Source organism: Syngnathus typhle, unplaced genomic scaffold (genome assembly GCF_033458585.1).
Source record: "Syngnathus typhle isolate RoL2023-S1 ecotype Sweden unplaced genomic scaffold, RoL_Styp_1.0 HiC_scaffold_342, whole genome shotgun sequence".
Classification (NCBI taxonomy): Eukaryota; Metazoa; Chordata; class Actinopteri; order Syngnathiformes; family Syngnathidae; genus Syngnathus; species Syngnathus typhle.
Window position 1 is genome coordinate 22501 of NW_026872246.1, and position 15000 is coordinate 37500.

Consider the following 15000-nt stretch of genomic DNA (forward strand, 5'->3'; position numbering starts at 1 on the left):
GAAATTAAACCACTATTGGCGGACGCCAGCCCCAAGCGCCAGCCCCGACCGCCACCCCCCGACCGCCACAAGGCGACCGCCACAAGGCGACCGCCACAAGGCGACCGCCACCGGCCCCAAGCGCCAGCCCCGACCGCCACCCCCCGACCGCCACAAGGCGACCGCCACAAGGCGACCGCCACAAGGCGACCGCCACAAGGCGACCGCCACAAGGCGACCGCCACTGGCCCCAAGCGCCAGCCCCGACCGCCACCCCCCGACCGCCACAAGGCGACCGCCACAAGGCGACCGCCACAAGGCGACCGCCACAAGGCGACCGCCACAAGGCGACCGCCACAAGGCGACCGCCACCGGCCCCAAGCGCCAGCCCCGACCGCCACCCCCCGACCGCCACAAGGCGACCGCCACAAGGCGACCGCCACAAGGCGACCGCCACAAGGCGACCGCCACAAGGCGACCGCCACCGGCCCCAAGCGCCAGCCCCGACCGCCACCCCCCGACCGCCACAAGGCGACCGCCACAAGGCGACCGCCACAAGGCGACCGCCACAAGGCGACCGCCACAAGGCGACCGCCACTGGCCCCAAGCGCCAGCCCCGACCGCCACCCCCCGACCGCCACAAGGCGACCGCCACAAGGCGACCGCCACAAGGCGACCGCCACAAGGCGACCGCCACAAGGCGACCGCCACAAGGCGACCGCCACTGGCCCCAAGCGCCAGCCCCGACCGCCACCCCCCCGACCGCCACAAGGCGACCGCCACAAGGCGACCGCCACCGGCCCCAAGCGCCAGCCCCGACCGCCACCCCCCGACCGCCACAAGGCGACCGCCACAAGGCGTTAGTGGCCGCGCCCGGTACTTTACTGGACCCTATTTGGCCCGCGGACCGGCCGGCGTCGCTTCCTTGAATGCTTAGCCGCCTTTCGAGCTGCCATGCCGGGCTTGAGTTAGTGGTTTGCGCCCGGTACTCTACGTTAAAAGTCAGGGCTCTGAAGCTCCAGACGGTGCTTCCTTGAATGCTTAGCCGCCTTTCGAGCTGCCATGCCGGGCTTGAGTTAGTGGTTTGCGCCCGGTACTCTACGTTAAAAGTCAGGCGGAACGGCTCTGAAGCTCCAGACGGTGCTTCCTTGAATGCTTAGCCGCCTTTCGAGCTGCCATGCCGGGCTTGAGTTAGTGGTTTGCGCCCGGTACTCTACGTTAAAAGTCAGGCGGAACGGCTCTGAAGCTCCAGACGGTGCTTCCTTGAATGCTTAGCCGCCTTTCGAGCTGCCATGCCGGGCTTGAGTTAGTGGTTTGCGCCCGGTACTCTACGTTAAAAGTCAGGCGGAACGGCTCTGAAGCTCCAGACGGTGCTTCCTTGAATGCTTAGCCGCCTTTCGAGCTGCCATGCCGGGCTTGAGTTAGTGGTTTGCGCCCGGTACTCTACGTTAAAAGTCAGGCGGAACGGCTCTGAAGCTCCAGACGGTGCTTCCTTGAATGCTTAGCCGCCTTTCGAGCTGCCATGCCGGGCTTGAGTTAGTGGTTTGCGCCCGGTACTCTACGTTAAAAGTCAGGCGGAACGGCTCTGAAGCTCCAGACGGTGCTTCCTTGAATGCTTAGCCGCCTTTCGAGCTGCCATGCCGGGCTTGAGTTAGTGGTTTGCGCCCGGTACTCTACGTTAAAAGTCAGGCGGAACGGCTCTGAAGCTCCAGACGGTGCTTCCTTGAATGCTTAGCCGCCTTTCGAGCTGCCATGCCGGGCTTGAGTTAGTGGTTTGCGCCCGGTACTCTACGTTAAAAGTCAGGCGGAACGGCTCTGAAGCTCCAGACGGTGCTTCCTTGAATGCTTAGCCGCCTTTCGAGCTGCCATGCCGGGCTTGAGTTAGTGGTTTGCGCCCGGTACTCTACGTTAAAAGTCAGGCGGAACGGCTCTGAAGCTCCAGACGGTGCTTCCTTGAATGCTTAGCCGCCTTTCGAGCTGCCATGCCGGGCTTGAGTTAGTGGTTTGCGCCCGGTACTCTACGTTAAAAGTCAGGCGGAACGGCTCTGAAGCTCCAGACGGTGCTTCCTTGAATGCTTAGCCGCCTTTCGAGCTGCCATGCCGGGCTTGAGTTAGTGGTTTGCGCCCGGTACTCTACGTTAAAAGTCAGGCGGAACGGCTCTGAAGCTCCAGACGGTGCTTCCTTGAATGCTTAGCCGCCTTTCGAGCTGCCATGCCGGGCTTGAGTTAGTGGTTTGCGCCCGGTACTCTACGTTAAAAGTCAGGCGGAACGGCTCTGAAGCTCCAGACGGTGCTTCCTTGAATGCTTAGCCGCCTTTCGAGCTGCCATGCCGGGCTTGAGTTAGTGGTTTGCGCCCGGTACTCTACGTTAAAAGTCAGGCGGAACGGCTCTGAAGCTCCAGACGGTGCTTCCTTGAATGCTTAGCCGCCTTTCGAGCTGCCATGCCGGGCTTGAGTTAGTGGTTTGCGCCCGGTACTCTACGTTAAAAGTCAGGCGGAACGGCTCTGAAGCTCCAGACGGTGCTTCCTTGAATGCTTAGCCGCCTTTCGAGCTCTCCTGCCCGGCGTGGGTTTCGCGTCCGCGCCCGGTACATTATGGAAGCCAAAAAAAAAAAAAATTCTAAGTGCGAGTGGGACCGGCCTGGGGGGCTTCCTTGAAAGCCCATCCGCCCTCCGAGCTCTCCCACCGGTCGTGGGTTGGCGTCCGCCACTGCTCAAAGCGAACTTCAAATTATCTGCTTAATAATGTGGAACACCATTCTTAAGTAGTTTTTCCTTAATTTGGGCTCAACTGGCGCGTAATGATCCCCGGTGTCTGAGATTGATCTCAGTGATCCAAAGAGCCCTGACACGTAATACCATCCATGAGTTTAATTGAAAAACAAAAAATGTAATCTTTATGACACATAAATACAATTTGCATAATAATTTGGAACACAGTGTAGACTTCCAGCGGACCGCGCGCGGCTCGGCTGACGGCGCAGCGCGATCTGGTACCGCTGCGCGGGACGAAACACGCCCCGTGCAGAGTTCCAGGCGGCCGGGAAGACATTTAAGCGCTGCCGCTGCAGCTGCGGCGGGGATTTGCCGTCCTCCGGTGGACACGACGAGTAAATACACCAGCAATCGCACTTACACCGTGTTCCAAATTATTATGCAAGTGACATTTATCTCAGATTTTCCTAAATAGTCGATGCAAAATGAGTCAGCATAATTTTCAAGTCATCAACCATTATTTTGATGAATTCTAATTTTATTGAACAAACCTCCGAATGATCACAGAATTTTTAAAAAATAAAAAACTTAAAATGCACTGTTCCACATTATTACGCACAACAGAGTTTTATAACATTTTATAGGTTTTTATGAACTGAAATGCCCATCTTAAGAATTTACAGCATTAGGAGGTCATATTTACTGAAATCAAAAGCTATTTCAAAGAAAAGACAAACAAGTTACATTTTAACATAGGACCCTTTATTTCAATAAAAAACAAAGTTACATTTTAACATAGGACCCTTTGTTCAACAGCAGCTTCACGATTCTTCCATCCACTGAACTTGTGAGTTTTTGTACAGTTTCTGGTTGAATTTCTTGGCAGGATCTAAGAATAGCCTGCCAGAGCTGCTCTTTGGAATTGAACTGCCTCCCACCTTCGTAGATTTTCTGCTTGACGATGCTCCACAAGTTTTCAATAGGATTGAGGTCAGGGGAGCATGGGGGCCACACCATCAGTTTCTCTCCCTTTATTCCCATAGATGCCAAAGACGTTGACGTATTTCTTGCAGCATGAGACGGTGCATTGTCATGCATGAAGATGATCTTTTGACGGAAAGCACGGTTCTTCCTGTTGTACCATGGACAGAAGTGTTGAGTCAGAAATTCCACGTAGTTAACAGACGTAATTTTGACGCCTTCAGGGACCCTAAAGGGGCCAAGCAGCTCTCTCCCCATGATTCCGGCCCAAAACATCACTCCGCCACCTCCCTGCTGACGCCGCAGCCTTGTTGGGCTATCGTGGCCGTCCACCAACCATCCACGACTCCATCCATCTGTAAAGTCAAGTCAAATCAAGTTTATTTGTATAGCCCTAAATCACAAGCAGTCTCAAAGGGCTTCACATAGACAGAAATTGACAATTATTCTCAAAGCATCCCCTGAGCTCTCAAAAGTGCAAGGAAAAACTTAAAAAACCCTACCTGGCCCATCCAAGGTGGCACGGCACTCGTCGGTGAACAGGACTGTCTGAAAATTTGTCTTCATGTAAGTCTGGGCCCACTGCAGCCGTTTCTGCTTGTTCGCGTTGTTCAGGGGTGGCCGAATGGAGGGTTTCCGCACAACTGCAAGCCTCTGGAGGATCCTGCACCTCGTCGTTCGTGGGACTTCACTGGCACCAGCAGCGTCGAATATTTGTTTGCTCGTCTTTAGTGGCATGCTTGCAGCCGCCCTCTTGATTCGATTTGTTTGTCTTGCAGAAACCTTCCTTGTCGTGCCTTTGTCTGCACGAACGCGCGTTTGCTCCGAATCAGCGACGAATTTCTTCAAAGTTCGATGGTCGCGCTTAAGCTTTCGTGCAATATCGAATGTCTGCATACCTTGTCCAAGGCATCGAACGATTTCACGCTTCTCGACAGCAGAGAGATCCTTTTTCCTCCCCATGGTTGAACGAAATGGCCGAACGCTTAAAAACGCGGAACTTAAATAGACTTGTTAATTACTACAATTGCGCTCACCTGGCAGACTACCATGGACTGTACCATGACTGAGGGTGATTTCAGTCTTGAAAAACAAAAAATGTAATCTTTATGACACTTAAATACATTTTGCATAATAATTTGGAACACGGGACCGTGTTCCAAATTATTATGCAAAGGATATTTATCTCAGATTTTCCTAAATAGCTTCCTTGAAATGTTACCCGGCTTTTGAGCTCTCCTGCCGGGCGTGGGTTTGCGTCAGCGCCCGGTAACATTATGGAAGCTAAAAGAAAGAAAAAAGAAACAAATCTAAGTGCGATTGCTGGTGTCTAAATACATTTTGCATAATAATTTGGAACACGGGACCGTGTTCCAAATTATTATGCAAGTGATATTTATCTCAGATTTTCCTAAATAGCTTTACTCGTCGTGTCCACCGGAGGGAGGCAACTCCCCGCCGCAGCTGCAGAGGCAGCTTTGAACAGTCATCCCGGCCTAGTGGAGGTCTGCGCAGGGGGGGTCTTCCTTGAAATGTTACCCGGCTTTTGAGCTCTCCTGTCCGGCGTGGGTTTGCGTCAGCGGCCGGTGTCATTTACTCGTCGTGCCGACCGGAGGGAGGCCACTCCCCGCCGCAGCTGAACAGTCATCCCGGCCTAGTGGAGGTCTGCGCAGGGGGGGTCTTCCTTGAAATGTTACCCGGCTTTTGAGCTCTCCTGCCGGGCGTGGGTTTGCGTCAGCGCCCGGTAACATTATGGAAGCTAAAAGAAAGAAAAAAGAAACAAATCTAAGAGCAAGTGCTGGTGTATTTACTCGTCGTGTCCACCGGAGGGAGGCAACTCCCCGCCGCAGCTGCAGAGGCAGCTTTGAAAAGTCATCCCGGCCTAGTGGAGGTCTGCGCAGGGGGGGTCTTCCTTGAAATGTTACCCGGCTTTTGAGCTCTCCTGTCCGGCGTGGGTTTGCGTCAGCGGCCGGTGTCATTTACTCGTCGTGCCGACCGGAGGGAGGCCACTCCCCGCCGCAGCTGAACAGTCATCCCGGCCTAGTGGAGGTCTGCGCAGGGGGGGTCTTCCTTGAAATGTTACCCGGCTTTTGAGCTCTCCTGCCGGGCGTGGGTTTGCGTCAGCGCCCGGTAACATTATGGAAGCTAAAAGAAAGAAAAAAGAAACAAATCTAAGTGCGATTGCTGGTGTCTAAATACATTTTGCATAATAATTTGGAACACGGGACCGTGTTCCAAATTATTATGCAAGTGATATTTATCTCAGATTTTCCTAAATAGCTTTACTCGTCGTGCCGACCGGAGGGAGGCCACTCCCCGCCGCAGCTGAACAGTCATCCCGGCCTAGTGGAGGTCTGCGCAGGGGGGGTCTTCCTTGAAATGTTACCCGGCTTTTGAGCTCTCCTGTCCGGCGTGGGTTTGCGTCAGCGGCCGGTGTCATTTACTCGTCGTGCCGACCGGAGGGAGGCCACTCCCCGCCACAGCTGAACAGTCATCCCGGCCTAGTGGAGGTCTGCGCAGGGGGGGTCTTCCTTGAAATGTTACCCGGCTTTTGAGCTCTCCTGTCCGGCGTGGGTTTGCGTCAGCGGCCGGTGTCATTTACTCGTCGTGCCGACCGGAGGGAGGCCACTCCCCGCCACAGCTGAACAGTCATCCCGGCCTAGTGGAGGTCTGCGCAGGGGGGGTCTTCCTTGAAATGTTACCCGGCTTTTGAGCTCTCCTGTCCGGCGTGGGTTTGCGTCAGCGGCCGGTGTCATTTACTCGTCGTGCCGACCGGAGGGAGGCCACTCCCCGCCACAGCTGAACAGTCATCCCGGCCTAGTGGAGGTCTGCGCAGGGGGGGTCTTCCTTGAAATGTTACCCGGCTTTTGAGCTCTCCTGTCCGGCGTGGGTTTGCGTCAGCGGCCGGTGTCATTTACTCGTCGTGCCGACCGGAGGGAGGCCACTCCCCGCCGCAGCTGAACAGTCATCCCGGCCTAGTGGAGGTCTGCGCAGGGGGGGTCTTCCTTGAAATGTTACCCGGCTTTTGAGCTCTCCTGTCCGGCGTGGGTTTGCGTCAGCGGCCGGTGTCATTTACTCGTCGTGCCGACCGGAGGGAGGCCACTCCCCGCCACAGCTGAACAGTCATCCCGGCCTAGTGGAGGTCTGCGCAGGGGGGGTCTTCCTTGAAATGTTACCCGGCTTTTGAGCTCTCCTGTCCGGCGTGGGTTTGCGTCAGCGGCCGGTGTCATTTACTCGTCGTGCCGACCGGAGGGAGGCCACTCCCCGCCACAGCTGAACAGTCATCCCGGCCTAGTGGAGGTCTGCGCAGGGGGGGTCTTCCTTGAAATGTTACCCGGCTTTTGAGCTCTCCTGTCCGGCGTGGGTTTGCGTCAGCGGCCGGTGTCATTTACTCGTCGTGCCGACCGGAGGGAGGCCACTCCCCGCCACAGCTGAACAGTCATCCCGGCCTAGTGGAGGTCTGCGCAGGGGGGGTCTTCCTTGAAATGTTACCCGGCTTTTGAGCTCTCCTGTCCGGCGTGGGTTTGCGTCAGCGGCCGGTGTCATTTACTCGTCGTGTCCACCGGAGGGAGGCCACTCCCCGCCGCAGCTGCAGCGGCAGCTTTGAAACGTCATCCCGGCCCCCTGGAACTGTGCGCGGGGGGGGGCGATGCGTCCCGTGCGAGGTACCAGGTCGCGCTGCGCCGTCTGCCTGGCCGCTTTGGGCCCGCTGGAAGTCTATTAAAGCTCCGCGATCTCCGCCTCGGTGCTTAAAAAGCGTCCATCCGCTCTCCTGGAGCTTCTTTCGGTCATCTCGTCCGCGTGCACGGCCTGCCGGTGGCACCGGCTGGAGCTCCGCAAAAAGCTCCATTTCTGTTAAAAATGCTTAGCCGCCTCCCTGGAAGCCTAATCGGGCATAAAAAGCTAGGCGGAACGGCCCCAAAGCTCCACACGGAAGTCCCAAAAAAGCTCCATGATTGGTCAATAATGCTTAGCCGCCTCCCTGGAAGCCTAATCGGGCATAAAAAGCTAGGCGGAACGGCCCCAAAGCTCCACACGGAAGTCCCAAAAAAGCTCCATGATTGGTCAATAATGCTTAGCCGCCTCCCTGGAAGCCTAATCGGGCATAAAAAGCTAGGCGGAACGGCCCCAAAGCTCCACACGGAAGTCCCAAAAAAGCTCCATGATTGGTCAATAATGCTTAGCCGCCTCCCTGGAAGCCTAATCGGGCATAAAAAGCTAGGCGGAACGGCCCCAAAGCTCCACACGGAAGTCCCAAAAAAGCTCCATGATTGGTCAATAATGCTTAGCCGCCTCCCTGGAAGCCTAATCGGGCATAAAAAGCTAGGCGGAACGGCCCCAAAGCTCCACACGGAAGTCCCAAAAAAGCTCCATGATTGGTCAATAATGCTTAGCCGCCTCCCTGGAAGCCTAATCGGGCATAAAAAGCTAGGCGGAACGGCCCCAAAGCTCCACACGGAAGTCCCAAAAAAGCTCCATGATTGGTCAATAATGCTTAGCCGCCTCCCTGGAAGCCTAATCGGGCATAAAAAGTTAGGCGGAACGGCTCCAAAGCTCCACACGGAAGTCCCAAAAAAGCTCCATGATTGGTCAATAATGCTTAGCCGCCTCCCTGGAAGCCTAATCGGGCATAAAAAGTTAGGCGGAACGGCCCCAAAGCTCCACACGGAAGTCCCAAAAAAGCTCCATGATTGGTCAATAATGCTTAGCCGCCTCCCTGGAAGCCTAATCGGGCATAAAAAGTTAGGCGGAACGGCCCCAAAGCTCCACACGGAAGTCCGAAAAAAGCTCAAAAATTTTCTAAGTGCCAACGGCTCATTCGCCGTAATGTGTCCGCTCCGCGCTGGTTCCCCGGTCGGCCGCGAATAGCGCAAAATCAGCCTCACGGAAGTTCGAAAAAAGCTCAAAAATTTTCTAAGTGCCAACGGCTCATTCGCCGTAATGTGTCCGCTCCGCGCTGGTTCCCCGGTCGGCCGCGAATAGCGCAAAATCAGCCTCACGGAAGTTCGAAAAAAGCTCAAAAATTTTCTAAGTGCCAACGGCTCATTCGCCGTAATGTGTCCGCTCCGCGCTGGTTCCCCGGTCGGCCGCGAATAGCGCAAAAATCAGCCTAAGTGCAGTACCAACCTTGGCGTGTTGGTGCGCCAGAGTACGATGAGTTGGTCCCCCTAGTCACTGTACTCATTACCTTTACCCCCTAATCGCAAAATATAGTCAGAACGTATATGCAGAAGACTATTTTTTTCTTTTTTAAAATTTTCTAAGTGCCAGCGGATGCTGGCACACGAACTGTCCGAGCTACGACGGTTCTCCGGTCGGACAGCGAGGGTGAAAAAGCGGTCCTAAAATCACCGAGGGCTGCCGCACAAGTTGTCCGAGTGGCGACGGTTCCCCGGTCGGCCACGAATGTCGAAAATTCGGCCTCTCCACCACGGAGGTCGGTGAGAATTTCAGAATATTTTCTAAGTGCCAACGGCTCTTGCGCCGTAAAGTGTCCGCTTTGCCTGGTTCCCTCGGTCGGCCACAAATAGCGAAAAATCAGCCTCTCCTTCTGGAGCTCGCCTAAGTGCCAACGGCTCTTGCGCCGTAATGTGTCCGCTTTGTCTGGTTCCCTCGGTCGGCCACAAACGGCGAAAAATCAGCCTCTCCTTCTGGAGCTCGTGCCAACTTTGGCGAATATTTTCTAAGTGCCAACGGCTCTTGCGCCGTAAAGTGTCCGCTTTGCCTGGTTCCCTCGGTCGGCCACAAATAGCGAAAAATCAGCCTCTCCTTCTGGAGCTCGCCTAAGTGCCAACGGCTCTTGCGCCGTAATGTGTCCGCTTTGTCTGGTTCCCTCGGTCGGCCACAAACGGCGAAAAATCAGCCTCTCCTTCTGGAGCTCGTGCCAACTTTGGCGAATATTTTCTAAGTGCCAACGGCTCTTGCGCCGTAAAGTGTCCGCTTTGCCTGGTTCCCTCGGTCGGCCACAAATAGCGAAAAATCAGCCTCTCCTTCTGGAGCTCGCCTAAGTGCCAACGGCTCTTGCGCCGTAATGTGTCCGCTTTGTCTGGTTCCCTCGGTCGGCCACAAACGGCGAAAAATCAGCCTCTCCTTCTGGAGCTCGTGCCAACTTTGGCGAATATTTTCTAAGTGCCAACGGCTCTTGCGCCGTAAAGTGTCCGCTTTGCCTGGTTCCCTCGGTCGGCCACAAATAGCGAAAAATCAGCCTCTCCTTCTGGAGCTCGCCTAAGTGCCAACGGCTCTTGCGCCGTAATGTGTCCGCTTTGTCTGGTTCCCTCGGTCGGCCACAAACGGCGAAAAATCAGCCTCTCATTCTGGAGCTCGTGCCAACTTTGGCGAATATTTTCTAAGTGCCAACGGCTCTTGCGCCGTAATGTGTCCGCTTTGCCTGGTTCCCTCGGTCGGCCACAAATAGCGAAAAAATCAGCCTCTCCTTCTGGAGCTCGCCTAAGTGCCAACGGCTCTTGCGCCGTAATGTGTCCGCTTTGCCTGGTTCCCTCGGTCGGCCACAAACGGCGAAAAATCAGCCTCTCCTTCTGGAGCTCGTGCCAACTTTGGCGAATATTTTCTAAGTGCCAACGGCTCTTGCGCCGTAATGTGTCCGCTTTGCCTGGTTCCCTCGGTCGGCCACAAATAGCGAAAAAATCAGCCTCTCCTTCTGGAGCTCGCCTAAGTGCCAACGGCTCTTGCGCCGTAATGTGTCCGCTTTGCCTGGTTCCCTCGGTCGGCCACAAACGGCGAAAAATCAGCCTCTCCTTCTGGAGCTCGTGCCAACTTTGGCGAATATTTTCTAAGTGCCAACGGCTCTTGCGCCGTAATGTGTCCGCTTTGCCTGGTTCCCTCGGTCGGCCACAAATAGCGAAAAAATCAGCCTCTCCTTCTGGAGCTCGCCTAAGTGCCAACGGCTCTTGCGCCGTAATGTGTCCGCTTTGCCTGGTTCCCTCGGTCGGCCACAAATAGCGAAAAAATCAGCCTCTCCTTCTGGAGCTCGCCTAAGTGCCAACGGCTCTTGCGCCGTAATGTGTCCGCTTTGCCTGGTTCCCTCGGTCGGCCACAAACGGCGAAAAATCAGCCTCTCCTTCTGGAGCTCGTGCCAACTTTGGCGAATATTTTCTAAGTGCCAACGGCTCTTGCGCCGTAATGTGTCCGCTTTGCCTGGTTCCCTCGGTCGGCCACAAATAGCGAAAAAATCAGCCTCTCCTTCTGGAGCTCGCCTAAGTGCCAACGGCTCTTGCGCCGTAATGTGTCCGCTTTGCCTGGTTCCCTCGGTCGGCCACAAACGGCGAAAAATCAGCCTCTCCTTCTGGAGCTCGTGCCAACTTTGGCGAATATTTTCTAAGTGCCAACGGCTCTTGCGCCGTAATGTGTCCGCTTTGCCTGGTTCCCTCGGTCGGCCACAAATAGCGAAAAAATCAGCCTCTCCTTCTGGAGCTCGCCTAAGTGCCAACGGCTCTTGCGCCGTAATGTGTCCGCTTTGCCTGGTTCCCTCGGTCGGCCACAAACGGCGAAAAATCAGCCTCTCCTTCTGGAGCTCGCCTAAGTGCCAACGGCTCTTGCGCCGTAATGTGTCCGCTTTGTCTGGTTCCCTCGGTCGGCCACAAATAGCGAAAAATCAGCCTCTCCTTCTGGAGCTCGCGCAAGTGCCAACGGCTCTTGCGCCGTAATGTGTCCGCTTTGCCTGGTTCCCTCGGTCGGCCACGAACGGCGAAAAATCAGCCTCTCCTTCTGGAGCTCGCCTAAGTGCCAACGGCTCTTGCGCCGTAATGTGTCCGCTTTGCCTGGTTCCCTCGGTCGGCCACAAACGGCGAAAAATCAGCCTCTCCTTCTGGAGCTCGCCTAAGTGCCAACGGCTCTTGCGCCGTAATGTGTCCGCTTTGCCTGGTTCCCTCGGTCGGCCACAAACGGCGAAAAATCAGCCTCTCCTTCTGGAGCTCGCCTAAGTGCCAACGGCTCTTGCGCCGTAATGTGTCCGCTTTGCCTGGTTCCCTCGGTCGGCCACAAATAGCGAAAAACCAGCCTCTCCTTCTGGAGCTCGCCTAAGTGCCAACGGCTCTTGCGCCGTAATGTGTCCGCTTTGCCTGGTTCCCTCGGTCGGCCACAAACGGCGAAAAATCAGCCTCTCCTTCTGGAGCTCGCCTAAGTGCCAACGGCTCTTGCGCCGTAATGTGTCCGCTTTGCCTGGTTCCCTCGGTCGGCCACAAATAGCGAAAAATCAGCCTCTCCTTCTGGAGCTCGCGCAAGTGCCAACGGCTCTTGCGCCGTAAAGTGTCCGCTTTGTCTGGTTCCCTCGGTCGGCCACAAATAGCGAAAAATCAGCCTCTCCTTCTGGAGCTCGCCTAAGTGCCAACGGCTCTTGCGCCGTAATGTGTCCGCTTTGCCTGGTTCCCTCGGTCGGCCACAAATAGCGAAAAATCAGCCTCTCCTTCTGGAGCTCGCCTAAGTGCCAACGGCTCTTGCGCCGTAATGTGTCCGCTTTGCCTGGTTCCCTCGGTCGGCCACAAATAGCGAAAAATCAGCCTCTCCTTCTGGAGCTCGCCTAAGTGCCAACGGCTCTTGCGCCGTAATGTGTCCGCTTTGCCTGGTTCCCTCGGTCGGCCACAAATAGCGAAAAACCAGCCTCTCCTTCTGGAGCTCGCCTAAGTGCCAACGGCTCTTGCGCCGTAATGTGTCCGCTTTGCCTGGTTCCCTCGGTCGGCCACAAATAGCGAAAAATCAGCCTCTCCTTCTGGAGCTCGCGCCAACTTTGGCGAATATTTTCTAAGTGCCAACGGCTCTTGCGCCGTAAAGTGTCCGCTTTGTCTGGTTCCCTCGGTCGGCCACAAATAGCGAAAAATCAGCCTCTCCTTCTGGAGCTCGCGCAAGTGCCAACGGCTCTTGCGCCGTAAAGTGTCCGCTTTGTCTGGTTCCCTCGGTCGGCCACAAATAGCGAAAAATCAGCCTCTCCTTCTGGAGCTCGTGCCAACTTTGGCGAATATTTTCTAAGTGCCAACGGCTCTTGCGCCGTAATGTGTCCGCTTTGTCTGGTTCCCTCGGTCGGCCACAAATAGCGAAAAATCAGCCTCTCCTTCTGGAGCTCGTGCCAACTTTGGCGAATATTTTCTAAGTGCCAACGGCTCTTGCGCCGTAAAGTGTCCGCTTTGCCTGGTTCCCTCGGTCGGCCACAAATAGCGAAAAATCAGCCTCTCCTTCTGGAGCTCGCGCCAACTTTGTCAAAAAATTTCTAAGTGCCAACGGCTCTTGCGCCGTAAAGTGTCCGCTTTGCCTGGTTCCCTCGGTCGGCCACAAATAGCGAAAAATCAGCCTCTCCTTCTGGAGCTCGCGCCAACTTTGTCGAAAAATTTCTAAGTGCCAACGGCTCTTGCGCCGTAAAGTGTCCGCTTTGTCTGGTTCCCTCGGTCGGCCGCAAATAGCGAAAAATCAGCCTCTCGCCCGTCAGGTACCAGGCGTTGGGGTACCAGGGGTAAGTGCAGTACCAGCTTTGGTCTGTTGGTGCGCCAGAGTACGATGAGTTGGTCCCCCTAGTCACTGTACTCATTACCTTTACCCCCAAATCGCAAAATATAGTCAGAACGAGTGTGGGGAACACAAGTTTTGGCCCCGAGAACCAGGCGGCTGGTGTCTCTAGCGATGTGTTCCCCCCCAAAAAGTGTTCACATGCTCGGACAGCGAACCTAGGAGCTACCGCAAAGCACTCTGGAAGTGCAAGAGCGAAAAATTTTCTAAGTACAAAAACTCTCGAAAATTTTCAAAGTGTCACAGTGCTCGAAAATTTTCAAAGTGCTACATGCTTTCCATCCAAGGAAGGAATAGTGGAGGACCGGCCGCCTCCTTAAACACAAGCCGGCGGAACGACGGGGAGGACCGGCCGCCTCCTTAAACACAGGCCGGTGGAACGTTTGGCAGAATTCTTCTCGTGGAGGACCGGCCGCCTCCTTAAACACAAGCCGGCGGAACGACGGGGAGGACCGGCCGCCTCCTTAAACACAGGCCGGTGGAACGTTTGGCAGAATTCTTCTCGTGGAGGACCGGCCGCCTCCTTAAACACAGGCCGGTGGGAACGGTTGGCAGAATTGCGTGACGGCCGCCTGCTCCCGGCGTCCGCACGTGAACGAACACCCCCTCCCGGGGACGGCCGTCTGCTCCCGACCGCCGTCCTTCACCCCCTCACCTTCCGGACCCCCGTCTGCTCCCGGCGGGCCTCCGAGTACCCCCACCTTCTCCCGAACTGACCGACAGGCAATGAGACCCGCCTTGGTAGGGCCCCCACCGGCCCCGGCTCGCGCCGGCGTTGGGTGGACGGTTCCTCCCCACTTGCGGGTCGCTCTCCACGGAGGACCGGTCGCCTCACTAAACATAGGCCGGGCGAAAATCTGCGAATGTTATACATCCAAGGAGGGAGGACCGGCCGCCTCCTTAAACCACCGGCCGGGCGAAAATATGCGAATGTTATACATCCAAGGAGGGAGGACCGGTCGCCTCACTAAACATAGGCCGGGCGAAAATCTGCGAATGTTATACATCCAAGGAGGGAGGACCGGCCGCCTCCTTAAACCACCGGCCGGGCGAAAATCTGCGAATGTTATACATCCAAGAAAGGAAGGAAGGAGGGAACCGGCCGCCTCCTTAAACACAGGCCGGGCGAAAATCTGCGAATCTTATCCATCCAAGGACGGAGGACCGGCCGCCTCCTTAAACACAGGCCGGTAGGAACGGTTGGCAGAATCGCGTGACGGCCGCCTGCTCCCGGCGTCCGCACGTGAACGAACACCCCCTCCCGGGGACGGCCGTCTGCTCCCGGCCGCCGTCCTTCACCCCCCTCAGCTTCCGGACCCCCGTCTGCTCCCGGCGGGCCTCCGAGTACCCTCCCCTTCTCCCGAACTGACCGACTGGCACTCATGACCCGCCTTGGTAGGGCCCCCACCGGCCCCGGCTCGCGCCGGCGTTGGGTGGACGGTTCCTCCCCACTTGCGGGTCGCACTCTAGCGCCTCGGCCGCCGCGAGAGCGTGCGCTACGCGCCGCCCCCGCAGGCCTTGGCGCGACCGAACGGCAGCGAGACCGAGACGCCCCGAATCCCCCACCTAGAGGAAATCAACGGAGGCCGAGCGCGCGATCCGATTGCGGCACGCCGCGTGGGTGTCCGCCGGCCGCGCCGGTCTACCGCGAATGCTGTTTCTCAAACCCTTGCCTAACCAGACGGCACCGCGGGATGTGTTGTCGCAACTCTGCTCGACTATCGGAATAGCCTTTCCCGACTACCGCGTTGCGGGAGGCGTCTTTCGTGCCGCCGGTGGCGTATGACCTTCCGCGAGAGGCGTGCGGGCTCG